Below are 15,199 nucleotides of genomic sequence, written 5' to 3'. Positions count from 1 at the left end.
CTATCTATCTATCTATCTATCTATCTATCTATCTATCTATCTATCTATCTATCTATCTATCTATCTATCTATCTGTCTATCTATCTATCTATATTATAAGTTAATTGGTTAGCACTTTAAATACAATACTAATGTATAATTACCCACCACAAACTTCCAGTGACTGTTATTTACATTGACAAAGCCAACTGCTCCATCAAATGCATCAAAGTTGACCTGTTAAAAGAAATAATCAAAAAGCAAAACAATTAGTACATTTACACTCATACTCAAACCCCCCTTCCCTTCCCGACCCCCAAACACACACACACACACACTCAGCCCCATCCCCCCCCCCCCCCAACACAAACACACTGTACTTAAATTTTTTAAACCCTGACGTGCCATTTGTTCTCTTTGACCAAAGAGAATCACGCCCATGATGTAATGGTTAAACTGGTAGATTCGGCCAGCAGTGACATTGGCATTCATCGTTGCACGTATAAAACATTCAATTGTCTGAAATGTAATATTTTTATTAATTATCATAATATTTTGATGTACAATTATTTAAATACTATTTAAACAAAATATAATTTATATTTTATTAAAACATCAGAAAGGTGTGTGCACACTGTAAAAAATTATTCAGCTGTGTATAAAAAAAAAAATCAAAGAACACAACAAGATTACTTTTAACTATTTGTATTTACTTACCTCGCCATTTAGTAAATTGTGGGGCTTTAAACTCAGGAAGTCCAAATGGACCAGGTACAGCTTTTGGCAGACTGTAAAATTTTGACTGAGAAACCTCTGTCCTGTTTGTCTCCTGACGTTTGGCCCACATTTCCTGAGACAGGCTGATGTCTTGTAATTTAAGTGGTTTTACAAGAAGGCCATCAGGGAAACTGTGGTTGACAATGTGCTCAGTGTACCTGCCCTGAAGAGAACTGTGCATTTTTCTCACAAACTGTCCTGGATGCAATCCTTTCTTTTTGTTTAGGATGTTATGTTTGACTATACCAAACCATGCCTCAACATGGCAATTAGTCTCTCTTGTTTTTTTGGAAAAAATGTCGTCAGTGTTTTCTGTTGTGTCAGAAGCGTATCTCCTAAGATTCCCCAACATAATTCCACTCCATAGAGGAAATATTGAAAGATAATTTTCGAAGAGTACCTTGATGACGCCTGGACAGTAGTATGGATTGTTATCTGGTGACTCTTCCTCTGTATTCATCTTTAACTTAACAGAATCAGAAATACGCCTGAAACAAGCAGAGAAGGGTGAACTTCCCACAATGGTTTTCGAAAATCTCTGCAATCCTTCATCCTGGTCGATTTCAGCTGCTCTGTCATCTGAAATCCTCTCAAGGTCACATATTTTGGCTGTGGCAATAAGATCTTCAAGTCTTGCAGTGTTTCTGAGAACATCATCATTCTTGTTCTTGTGTAACAGCACAGTACACAACGATTGAAAAATGTCACATGCATCATCCATACAGTGAGTGTTCTGTAGTCTTGCCAGAGCGTACGTACAAAAGTCTTTCAATCCTTTGTCACTGGTTTGTTTGCCAACGCCTTGTGCCAGAGCTTTGATTATATGTGCTGAGCAGAGATGTAACACTGTAAAGTTTTTAATGTGAGCCCAAGTCTTTCGTCTCTGACAGACTGTGTAACACCTTTCAAGGTATGCAGTGACATTTTCTTTATTAAATGCCAAAAGCACCCCTTGCATCAATGCCCAACTAAAGTCAGTCTCCACTTGTTGGACCCTCAATTTGCTAAATGTAGACAGTTTCAAAAGGAACTGCATTAACCAGAAGGTAATTGGTGGAACAGAATGCTCATTGGTGAGCATTTCACAAATCGGTAGTGGTGGAAAGTTTCGTCCTTGGCCTGGCAAAGTCAGCGAATAGTACAATACACGTCGCTTTTGAGCAGGGATTTTGGAAACAACACCTCCGGTTGCATCCAAAAACAAGGTCACTGGTGAATTCTTTCGCAGATGTTGTACCAGTATTCCGATCCCTTTTTCAGTATACAGGTGCACACCAAAAGGATCAACCTGAAAGTGTTGTACATATCCTGGTATACTGTAAAAGTGTAAGTCACACTCTCGTAGGATAGTTTGTGTAAGATGCATTTCAAGAAAAATATTGTCATGTAGTGTAGTAGATTTCTTGACCTCAGAAGAAATACATTTCAAGATATTTCTGTTTAGGCTTCTGGTAAAGTTTCCTGCCAGGATTTCTTCAACAGGTGTTGTGCTTAATCTTTTGTAGAACACTTGACTGATTCCTTGACTTAGTGATTTTGCAATTTTCCCTCGTCTTTGATTGGAGGCTGGTCTGAGTCTTTTTTCTTTTTTTAGATGAGAGATCTCCCCAATTCGACATACAGTTATTTTGACAGGATTTTTGCAGATCATTGGTTTCCTTTGTATTTTAAAAATGTACTTGGCTTTGCAAGATGGAAATGTGCAAACAGCTTTGATGTGCAGGTATGCACACTTCTTTTTTCTGCTGTACACAGTCCTTACATGCTGGTACTTGAATGAGAGTACACAACACGGGTTTTTTAATTTAAAGCTATCATACAAGTAGTGGGTCCATGGCATTCTGAGTTTCGTAGAACCTTGCAAAGGTGCAATGCTTTTCCACTTGTGAAAGTCAAGTTTTATTTTAAATTGTTTTGGTACAAAAGAGGTTTTTCTCCATTTGCTGTGTGCTTTGTGTGGCAACTTTTTATGTGATTGTGATGCTTTCTTTGGATGAACTGTTCCATGGTATCCCTCATTATGCAATGGTCTTTTTGCAGAATCTTCATCCCCATCAGTGTCATTCTCGGAAGATGTGACCTTTTTTTTGATGGTATCTTCTGCCTCACTCTCTAATACCTGCTCCTCTTTTGCCTCATATAAGAAGTACCTTCCTTCGGCAATGTCTCTTGCATCACTTTCAGATGAAGTGGGTTTTTTAGCTGTGACATCTGCTCCGTCTGACTCTGACACACTCTTTCTTGCTTCAGCCCCAACCTCAGATTCAGATGAGTTATAGTCTATTTCTTTGACGTCTTCTGTCTTATCATCTGATAAAGTGGTTTTACTGTCAAATCCAATTGTTTTTGTAGCTTCTTTTTCATCCGATGTGGGGAAACAACAATGTGCAAGCACTTTGTCCCTGAGTCTTCTGCGATTATAATTCCACATTACCCACAGCCAGTGTTTTTTTCTTTCTGAGTCCTCTTGAAAAATTGACAGAGATAATGTGGACCAGATTTCAGATTTGTATCCTCTGTCTTTTTTAAGAGTATCTGCTTTTAGGAATTCCCTCCACCAGCCTCTTTCCAAATATCTTGTCTTCGTGCTTTCCTTTGCTTGAATTTTCTCATCTGGTAAATAAGTAATACATAATTAGTAAAAAGTATTTCAACTGTTTTATTATTTCAATTTACAAATAAATAATTATAATTAATGGCTGAAATAACTATTTGCAAACCCTAGCAACAAATTTTAACCATAAATATTTCATAAACTACATAAAATTAGCCTAGCTGTTGTTTTGACCCTGATAATTGTTCATATTTTACACACAAATACCAACTTCAAACACTATTCCCACTTTAGAAAACTTATGTTGTGAAAGAGAAAAGGTAAACAAAATGAAAAAAATTAAAAAGATAGTTTACTTTAACAAATAATGTTTGATTATAAATGAGTACATGTACTAGTCATTACACAGTTATTTAACCAACAGTTTACAAGATTCAAGTTGAGAGATGTGTGAGGGAGCAAACAAAGCTGTAAATGTGTCAATCATGGGAGGCCATAGGCCATCACCGTGGTGATGGGGTCAGGGAGAGGCTGTGGTGTTCAGGTGCACGAACTGAGAAATTAAAATGTTTGTATTATCAAAACTTACAAAAACTTCATCATGTAAAATAATTAAAAACTTGAAAGTCTTGCATTTCCAAAAACTATTAATGGAATAGGACTAAGTTCCATCAGAATATTAAGCTACAATGTGGATTTGACCAAACTTTATAAATAAAATGCAGCTGTATTGTAAGTGTAGTTAAAATATTCATGATTATATGTTAATATGCTAACTTAATGTTACATTAACATAATAATATAGAAATATCTATCTTCGATAATTATGCTTCACTGTTTTAACCATTTTAAATACTTTAACTTCAATCATAAATGAAATTAATTTAATCTAGGAATACATTTCAACTTTAAAATGGCAGCATGTAATGTAAAGTGCCCAAAATAACACATGTATTTCCAGGTCAATGTTTAATTAGATTTCATTACGAATACAATTAATATATGTTAATTACTGTTCTATATCACTAAAAGACAGCATAAAATTATTACATATAATCAGATTATTTGCCTTAAATTGACTGTAATTGAAAAAAAATTTCACAATTGAGGCTAATATGCCAGGAAAATGTTTATAACATTTATTACATGGTAATTACTATATAATTAAGAAACATTTAACAGATATACAAATATTATGTAAATAACAAATATTAATAATAACTCAATATTACAAAATGTCTACTAGAACCTACCTTATCCATTGAGAAAAATGCCAATATCCAGATTTTCCTTAATGATCGATTGTTGGCTCTGTGTCAGTTTGCCTGCCTGACAGCTACTAATGCTAATGACCTTAAGGTGTAGGGGTGTTTACAGTGGTAGCTGCGAGTTGATTGGTTAAATCTTGACAGGTCAGTCTTTCCTCTGTGATATATGGCTTGGTTTAGTGTCACCTTTTGGTTTGCTGCAACCTCTTTCTATGTATGTTATCTTGTCCATATAAAGTGTTTATGCTACTAAGGCAAACAGCATACACAATACATTTTGCAACAAATTTTCTTGGACTAATTAACTGATTTAAATTCTTCCAAACTTACTTTTTCTTAGCCCAATGCTGTAAATCAGAAACGTAAGATCCACTTTCCAATTGGTTAACAGCAAGGGCCTTACCAATTATGATGCCCTGGCACGTTGTGATTTTATCTTAAATATGCATTTAGTTTGTGAATGGTCAATAGCTTTATCGCAACTGTTTTATGCCTTTAGCGCCCAATATAATTTATGTTTATGCTGAAACATTACATTGTATTATAGGAAACATTCAATTAATTAAAATTAAAATTGACATTAACAAAGACTGGTAAAATTGTGAAAAGTTGTTTTTATTAAAGAGGATCTAATAAATAACACGGTATTGTTTAAGAGAGAGAGAAAAAAAGGTAATTATTAAGCAATACACCAGCAAATACATTTTGAAGAAATTAATACATGTACATTAATAAAAAAACTATCAGAAATATAAACTATAAAAACTATAAACTATAAAAATTCTGTAAAATCCATGCAAATAACAGCTAAATATCATATAAAATTTATTAACAGCGATATAACTTAAAATACTTAAACTCGGTAGCAGGCTTAAAAGAGCTCTTAAAAGTAATTCTGTCCACCACTTTGATATCGTCTCTATAAATTGTAAAGTTAGTGGTCTTTCCTGTTGTCATGACATTTGTGTACTTCATATCAAGTCCCATTGATTTACTCTGTTCTTTATCTTTCCTTACGAGAGCCTTCCAGATTTTGGTTATTGGTGTGTTTTCCACAAGTTTGACTCCTTGAGCAGTGTCCTTACATCTTGCTTCTCCTTTGTATGTTCAGCATACAGGTCATACTGCAATACATAAAAAAAAAAAAGTTGGACACATGTTTAACACTATTAAAACAACTTTTGGAATATTAAAAATTGTAGATCATTATGTAACTAAGAATAGTAAATATTGCAATTTCTCAAGTGCAATTTTTAGTTCTAGTAAGTAGTTCACCACTTGGGTAGTCACCAAAATCTTAATTATATGAAAATATATTTTGACACCTTGACTTAATACTGTACTGTAGTAGGTAGTACAAGTGACTAAGTGACTACTATGACCTTTATCATAACAAAATTTTTGTTTAATAATTTGTAATTTTTTAATTTTTGGATCAACTACTACACCCATGATGTGGGACTTTTAATTTGTACTGTGGTTGTAGTAAGTAGTACAGGTGACTAGTTAACTACTACAACCTTTGTCTTATCAAAATTTGCGTTTCACGATTTTTGTTAATTTTTATAAAACTTTGATTCATTACTGTACCTTTGCTGTAAAACTTTTAATTTGTTCTGTGGTTGTAGTAACTAGCACAGGTGACTAGTTAACTACTACAACCTTTGTCTTATCAAAATTTGCGTTTTACGATTTTTGTTAATTTTTATGAAACTTTGATTCATTACTGTACCCTTGCTGAGGGACTTTTAATTTAAAACCTGGTTGTAGTAACTAGCACAGGTAACTAGTTAACTACTACAATCTTTGTCTTAATGAAATTTGCGTTTTACGATTTTTGTTAATTTTTATAAAACTTTGACTCATTACTGTACCTTTGCTGGGGGACTTTTAATTTGAAACGTGGTTGTAGTAAGTAGTGCAGGTGACTAGTTAACTACTACAACCTTTGTCTTTTCTAAATTTGCGTTTTACGATTTTTGTTAATTTTTTAAAACATTTGATTCATTACTGCACCTATGCTGTAAAACTTTTAATTTGTTCTGTGGTTGTAGTAACTAGCACAGGTGACTAGTTAACTACTACAACCTTTGTCTTATCAAAATTTGCGTTTCACGATTTTTGTTAATTTTTTAAAACATTTGATTCATTACTGCACCTATGCTGTAAAACTTTTAATTTGTTCTGTGGTTGTAGTAACTAGCACAGGTGACTAGTTAACTACTACAACCTTTGTCTTATCAAAATTTGCGTTTCACGATTTTTGTTAATTTTTATAAAACTTTGACTCATTACTGTACCCTTGCTGGGCGACTTTTAATTTGAAACCTGGTTGTAGTAACTAGCACAGGTAACTAGTTAACTACTACAACCATTGTGTTATCAAAATTTGCGTTTCACGATTTTTGTTAATTTTTTAAAACATTTGATTCATTACTGCACCTATGCTGTAAAACTTTTAATTTGTTCTGTGGTTGTAGTAACTAGCACAGGTGACTAGTTAACTACTACAACCTTTGTCTTATCAAAATTTGCGTTTTACGATTTTTGTTAATTTTTATAAAACTTTGACTCATTACTGTACCTTTGCTGGGGGACTTTTAATTTGAAACGTGGTTGTAGTAAGTAGTGCAGGTGACTAGTTAACTACTACAACCTTTGTCTTATCAAAATTTGCGTTTCACGATTTTTGTTAATTTTTATAAAACTTTGATTCATTACTGTACCTTTGCTGGGGGACTTTTAATTTGAAACGTGGTTGTAGTAACTAGCACAGGTGACTAGTTAACTACTACAACCTTTGTCTTATCAAAATTTGCGTTTCACGATTTTTGTTATTTTTATGAAACTTTGATTCATTACTGTACCCTTGCTGAGGGACTTTTAATTTAAAACCTGGTTGTAGTAACTAGCACAGGTAACTAGTTAACTACTACAATCTTTGTCTTATCAAAATTTGCGTTTCACGATTTTTGTTAATTTTTATGAAACTTTGATTCATTACTGTACCCTTGCTGAGGGACTTTTAATTTAAAACCTGGTTGTAGTAACTAGCACAGGTAACTAGTTAACTACTACAATCTTTGTCTTATCAAAATTTGCGTTTCACGATTTTTGTTAATTTTTATAAAACTTTGACTCATTACTGTACCTTTGCTGGGGGACTTTTAATTTGAAACGTGGTTGTAGTAAGTAGTGCAGGTGACTAGTTAACTACTACAACCTTTGTCTTATCAAAATTTGCGTTTTACGATTTTTGTTAATTTTTATAAAACATTTGATTCATTACTGCACCTATGCTGTAAAACTTTTAATTTGTTCTGTGGTTGTAGTAACTAGCACAGGTGACTAGTTAACTACTACAACCTTTGTCTTATCAAAATTTGCGTTTCACGATTTTTGTTAATTTTTATGAAACTTTGATTCATTACTGTACCCTTGCTGGGCGACTTTTAATTTGAAACCTGGTTGTAGTAACTAGCACAGGTAACTAGTTAACTACTACAACCATTGTGTTATCAAAATTTGCGTTTCACGATTTTTGTTAATTTTTTAAAACATTTGATTCATTACTGCACCTATGCTGTAAAACTTTTAATTTGTTCTGTGGTTGTAGTAACTAGCACAGGTGACTAGTTAACTACTACAACCTTTGTCTTATCAAAATTTGCGTTTTACGATTTTTGTTAATTTTTATAAAACTTTGACTCATTACTGTACCTTTGCTGGGGGACTTAATTTGAAACGTGGTTGTAGTAAGTAGTGCAGGTGACTAGTTAACTACTACAACCTTTGTCTTATCAAAATTTGCGTTTTACAATTTTTGTTAATTTTTATAAAACTTTGACTCATTACTGTACCTTTGCTGGGGGACTTTTAATTTGAAACGTGGTTGTAGTAAGTAGTGCAGGTGACTAGTTAACTACTACAACCTTTGTCTTATCAAAATTTGCGTTTTACGATTTTTGTTAATTTTTATAAAACTTTGACTCATTACTGTACCTTTGCTGGGGGACTTTTAATTTGAAACGTGGTTGTAGTAAGTAGTGCAGGTGACTAGTTAACTACTACAACCTTTGTCTTATCAAAATTTGCGTTTCACGATTTTTGTTAATTTTTTAAAACATTTGATTCATTACTGCACCTATGCTGTAAAACTTTTAATTTGTTCTGTGGTTGTAGTAACTAGCACAGGTGACTAGTTAACTACTACAACCTTTGTCTTATCAAAATTTGCGTTTCACGATTTTTGTTAATTTTTTTTACATTTTTAAATCGTTACTGTACTCATGCTGTGGGACTTATAATTTTTTTATGTGGTTGTAGTAACTAGTACAGGTGACTAGTTAACTACTACAATCCTCATCATATCAAAATTTGCGTTCCTCAATTTTTGTTCATTTTTTAAATATTTTGATTCATTACTGTACCTATACTGTGGAGCTTTTAACTTGTATTGTGGTTGTACTAACTAGTACATGGGACTAGTTAACTACTACAACCTTTGTCTTTTTGAAATGTGTGTTTCTTGATTTTTGTTAATTTTTTAAAAACTTTTGTAATGCACCCAAACTGGGGGACTTTTAATTATTATTGTGGTTTTATTAACTAGTACAGGAGACTAGTTAAGTATTTCAACCTCAAAATGTGCGTTTCTCGCTGTTTACTGTAAGCATACTGTAGGATTTAATACAGGTGTATTAGATGGTACACGCCACTGGGTAATTACTACACCTCGGAACTTTATAGACGCTCCCTTAGCACTTCCTTAGCATTTCAGCGCGGATGCACCTCACATTTACCAAATAACGTTAAATAAAAATTAACAGAAAAACCTTTTTAAACAAAATTAATTGTAGTTTGTTCCTTGTTTACTGAGGTATCAGTTCGTGCAATTTAATTAATTTTTGGATGTTTATTAGCTGAGAACGAGCCGAAAGAAAGTCGAATGTCAGGCGAATGTCCAATATAAAACTAACTTTACCACGGTCAAGCTGACCAGTAGCAGCAGCAGCAGTTCCTATCTGATTATACATCTATATGAATGAATGATATATCTTCAGCATGGCGTGACCTTAAACCCGTAAGAGGAGATACTGGGGGCATGGCGAGGGGTGGCGGAATTCTTTATCGGTCTCCTGTCAGAGAGGACCGTTCATTTGTCTTTCAGCCATCAGGCGAATTCATTAAGAAGAAATGCACACGTCCTAATTGAATGTCAAGCAGAGGTGCCGCTATGGAAATCACGCGTTCACCGCAAACCTTATGCAAATATGCAAATGAAGCCGAGTTCTGACGCTCCCTTTAGCCTTAATAATTCCTTATGCGGCCGCGAAAATGACAGTTTTCAGCAGTTCATGTATCGATTCTCTGTCCCCTCTCGAGTGCACTTTATTTCACCAGTCATTTATCAACTACCACAACAATAAGCTGAAAAACACGCAACAAAAACAATATAGGCTGCTGTCATGTGCGCTTAATGCGGTGAATGTTAAACAAACAAAACCCGCCATATAATAATAATAATAATAATAATAATAATAATCAAAATAATAACAATAATAATAATAATAATAACATAATAATAATCATAATCATAATAATAATAATAATAATAATAATAATAACAATATAATAATAACTATAATAATAATAATCATAATCATAATCATAATCATAATCATAATCATAATAACAATAATAACAATAATAATAATAATAATAATCATAACAATAATAATAATAATAAAAACTATAATAATAATAATAACAACAACAACAATAATAATAATAACAATAATAATAATAATAGTAATAATAACAATAACAACAATAACAATAACAATAATAATAATAATAATAATAATAATAATAACAATATAATAATAACTATAATAATAATAATCATAATCATAATCATAGTCATAATCATAATCATAATCATAATAATAATAACAATAATAATAATAATAATAATAACAATAATAATGATAATAAAAACTATAATAATAACAACAACAACAACAACAATAATAATAATAACAATAATAATAATAATAGTAATAATAACAATAACAACAATAACAATAATAATAATAATAATAACAATAATAATAACAATAATAATAACAACAATAATAATAATATTAATCATAATAATAATAACAATAATAATACTAGTAATAATAATAATAATAATAATAATAATAATAATAATAACAATAATACTAATAATAATAACAACAACAACAACAATAATAATTTACAGTAACTACTTAATCTGTATCGGGGTCGATTCACTCAGAATTGGGCCAGCTGTAGCCTAGTGGTTAAGGTACTGGACCAGTGATCAGAGGGTCGCTGGTTCAAGCCCCACCACTGCCAGGTTGCTGCTGTTGGGCCCTTGAGCATGGCCCTTAACCCTCAATTGCTCAGGCTGTATACTGTAACTGTAATGTAAGTCGCTTTGGATAAAGGCGTCTGCTAAATGCTGAAAATGTAAATGTAAAAACTGGGGTGAAGGTATCAGTCCACATATTTACGCATTTAGCAGACACTTTAAGGCCTTGCTCAGTGGCATAACAGTGGCTACTTGGCTGTGGTGGGGCCTAAACTAGCAACCTTCTGATTACTAGTCCAGCACTTTAACCACTGAGCTGCTACCGCCCTATACACACTGACGTGATTTTACGTGGTGAAATGAAAAGTGAGTATCTGGAATAAAAACCAGGCTGACTTGGAGAGAACATGCTAGTCTACTCAGACTATGCAGACAATGGCTTAAGGCGAGGTTTGTACCAGGGTCGCGGCGGGTCTAAAGCTACCCGTAAACGTGTGACCGAATGTAGTAATGCATCTTGGAAAGCTCACCAATCCATCAATGTGTAACACATATATATTCACTCTAATTTGGGGCTATGCAGAGCAGCCAATCCGCCTTGCATAATGGGTGGGTGGTTTGGTGGGGTTGGGCGTGGAAGAAAATCGAAATTGGCTACTGGAAGGAAACCCATGGATACAAAATGAACATCCATGTGAGAGTGTGACAGAATTTGTTGTCTGTAAAAAAACATCCAACCTTCACCCAGGCAGTGACCAACAGAAAGCTTCGAATCGAGGTCTCCAAGGCCTATGTTGCTGAGTGGCACTCACACAATGGCTTGTTAAAAAGCAAGTGATGAATAAATCTATAAAATTGTGTAACATTGTGGCGTGGTAATGCAGCTGGTAGATATACTGCACAGCGCTATAGCTCTTGGGTACCCATGTACCCAGGTTCAAAACTGACATGTGGCACATGGTCTCCATGTGTTTGTGATGGTTTCCTCTGGGTGCTCCGATTTTTTTTCACACCTAACAAAAATATGCACTGGATGAACTGGGTGAACTGATAAGTGTATAATGCCCTGTGATTATTATGCGCAGTGTCAAGGTTAGTTTGTTTGTTTATTAGGATTTTAACGTCATGTTTTACACTTTGGTTACATACGGTAGTCACTCATTACACAAGGTTCATCAGTTCACACAAGGTTATATCAAACACAGTCATGGACAATTTTGTATCTCCAATTCACCTCACTTGCACGTCTTTGGACTGTGGGAGGAAACCGGAGCACCCGGAGGAAACCCACGCAGACACGGGGAGAACATGCAAACTCCACACAGAAAGGACCTGGACCGCCTCACCTGGGGTTCGAACCCAGGACCTTCTCGCTGTGAGGAGACAGTGCTACCCACTTAGCCACCGTGCTGCCCTGTCAAAGTTAGTAAAATTAAATGAATTAATAATGACCCAGTTAATAGCAGTTAAACGACCCCGTTCTCCTCTAAATATGAGAGACTTGTTAGCAATAGATAAACGAATTTAAATAGCCACGTCTCACTGGATTGCAACTGCTTTAAAGTATTTTATGACGTAACTGTGGTCCAGTTTTATTAGCAAGGATCTGTTATTACTCGTCTCTGAAAAAAAGAAAAAAGAAAAACAGAAAAGATTTAAAATCCATCCAAAGTTTTTTTCTGCTTTGTTATTATTCGCATACTTTCAGACTGCACTTTAGGAATGAATTCATTTTCAGACCATTATGTTTATGTTTGGGTTTCGTTATCAATCTACAGAGACCTCGGCATGATGAATGGCCTTGTCAAAAAGACGCCAGTCCAAACATTTTAGCACCCCTCTGGAGTGGAATCGCGTAAAATGCCCTGCGTGTAGACATGCAGAGCCTATCCAAACAGCTATAACTTTCTCAGACGTCTCAGACAGGCTGCTTAAGGACCGAACCTACTGGATAACGAGGCGCAACAACAACGCGCTCACCCCGCTTATCTTAACGCGTGCAAAGAAAACCACGGCCAGACCTAACTGAGGTAAAAGTCTACACAGTTTCTGAGTGTTGCCACGTGCATTAATACATTTGGCTGCAGGTAGTGTTGGTGCCGCACAGATGTAGGAGCCTGGGTACGATCCTTCACCCAAATCAATGCCTCACTTCGGTTCCCTTCCACCTCTATATAACATGTGAATAAGTAGATCAGTGTCAGTGTGTCTATAAGTGATGACCTGAGGTGGATTTGCACATACTGCAGAGTGTATTTCTACCTGGATAGACCATATACAGGGAAAACTGAACACGAGAACAAAACAAAAATAATACATGTTTACTGTATGATTGTATATGTTTATATGTAGATTTACACACACACACACCAAGGACGGATTAAGGATAGTCTGGGCCCCTGGGCAAAGAGTTGCCCAGGGACACCCCCCTCCAAAAACATAAATAAATTAATACATTAAACAACCTGTCAATAACTAACCCTAACACAACAGGGGCTCTCATAACCAGGGCCCTCTAAAAATATGCCCCCCTCTTTCCTAGGACCCCTAATAGCCAGAAGTCGAAGTCAGAGCAGTGCCACAACGCCTCATCCATTTTCATAAGGGGCCCAAAAGCATGGCTAGGGCCCAAAAGCATGGCTAGGCCCCCCAAAAGCATGGCTAGGGCCCAAAAGCATGGCTAGGGGCCCCAAAAGCATGGCTAGGGCCCCCAAGAGGCCCTGGGGTCAAAGTCCCTAATAGTCAGAAGATCCTTAAAATGGAGGGCCCTCGGAAATAAAAATATATTGTATCATAAATGTTGATAGGCATCGCAAAATGTTTTGGGCCAGGGCCCCCCCGGGGCCCCCTGACCTCAAGGGCCCCTGGGCGCTGGCCCCACTGGCCCGGTCAGTAATCCAGCCATGACACACACACACACACACACACACACACACACCACACACACACACACATACAGTATATATATATATATATATATACAGTATATACAGTATATATATATAGATAGATAGATAGAGAGAGAGAGAGAGAGAGAGAGAGAGAGAGATAGATAGATAGATAGATAGATAGATAGATAGATAGATAGATAGATAGATAGATAGATAGATAGATACATATAAAAATCTACATATAAACATATAAAATCATACAATAAACATGCTTATTATGTATTTTATATACAATAATAAGCGCAACCTGGTACATTAAAATGACTTTGGTTTTACCTTGTTTTTTATGCATGTACTTTTATTAATGCCATAATGTTAACGTTTATGAGTGCCTTATTTTAGTCTTGGTAGAGTGGGTGTCACAGAATTTTCCTGCACCTCCCAACAGCATGCAAAAGGTGGATTATATAGTCTAAATTTAATGTATGTGTAAATAGTTGAATAAACGAGTGTGTGATGGCCTTTGAATTTGCACCGTGCATGGGGGTGTATATCTGCCATGATTAACTTTTTTTTTCAAAGGTTAAAGGCTTTATTAAGATCCCTTAATAATTTGTCTAACTCTTTGTTTCCTGAATAAGGTGGATAAGTAAAACAAATGCAGGCATTTATTTCCATATTTTATCCATAACAAAAAATAGTTTTATATTAGGAGTATAACCTAATTAGGGTCCGGACTCGCATGCGCAACGATGAACCAACTACAAAGTCGTGTTGATTTCAATTGTCGTGTCAGACACAACCCCCCCCCCCACCCCCCCCACCCCCTTCTGCCCCTTTCTTGCGTCCAGCTCATGTGCTTGTCCAGAGCAGAAGGAGGGCAGAGGAAGAGAGGACGGGGAAAGAAAAACGGAGAAAGAAGTGTACCAGAGAGAGAAAGGAAGTGAGAGAGAAGAGGAGAGAACGGGCTGCATTTTTCCTCATCCACAGACTTTACGCAGTGGCTGAACGCTCATTACTGTTATGGTTTTAATGGTTTAAGCGGTTGGAATCACACTTTACTGTTGTCTGCCCTGACAAACTCGCTTGGGTAAGTGTTTTCCTTTAACATCACTGTGCCGCTCCATGCTCAGTCAGCCTTCATTTAACTCTTTAAATGCAGGCTAGAAATCTAAAAATACCATCACTAATGGGTGTACTGACTGATGTTTGTACACGTATAATAAATTAAGACAGACTACAGACATGGTCATTTAAAAGATACAGTATACATTATTTTACAAGTTAGTCTTCCACAGTCACTTTTAACATCGTGAAACTTGGTCACTGACAGAAAGTATATATATTTTTTAGAAAAACTGTTTTATTAAACAAGTAAACATTTTTTATA

Source organism: Trichomycterus rosablanca, chromosome 7, assembly GCF_030014385.1.
Source record: "Trichomycterus rosablanca isolate fTriRos1 chromosome 7, fTriRos1.hap1, whole genome shotgun sequence".
Classification (NCBI taxonomy): Eukaryota; Metazoa; Chordata; class Actinopteri; order Siluriformes; family Trichomycteridae; genus Trichomycterus; species Trichomycterus rosablanca.
This window is presented reverse-complemented; position numbering follows the sequence as displayed.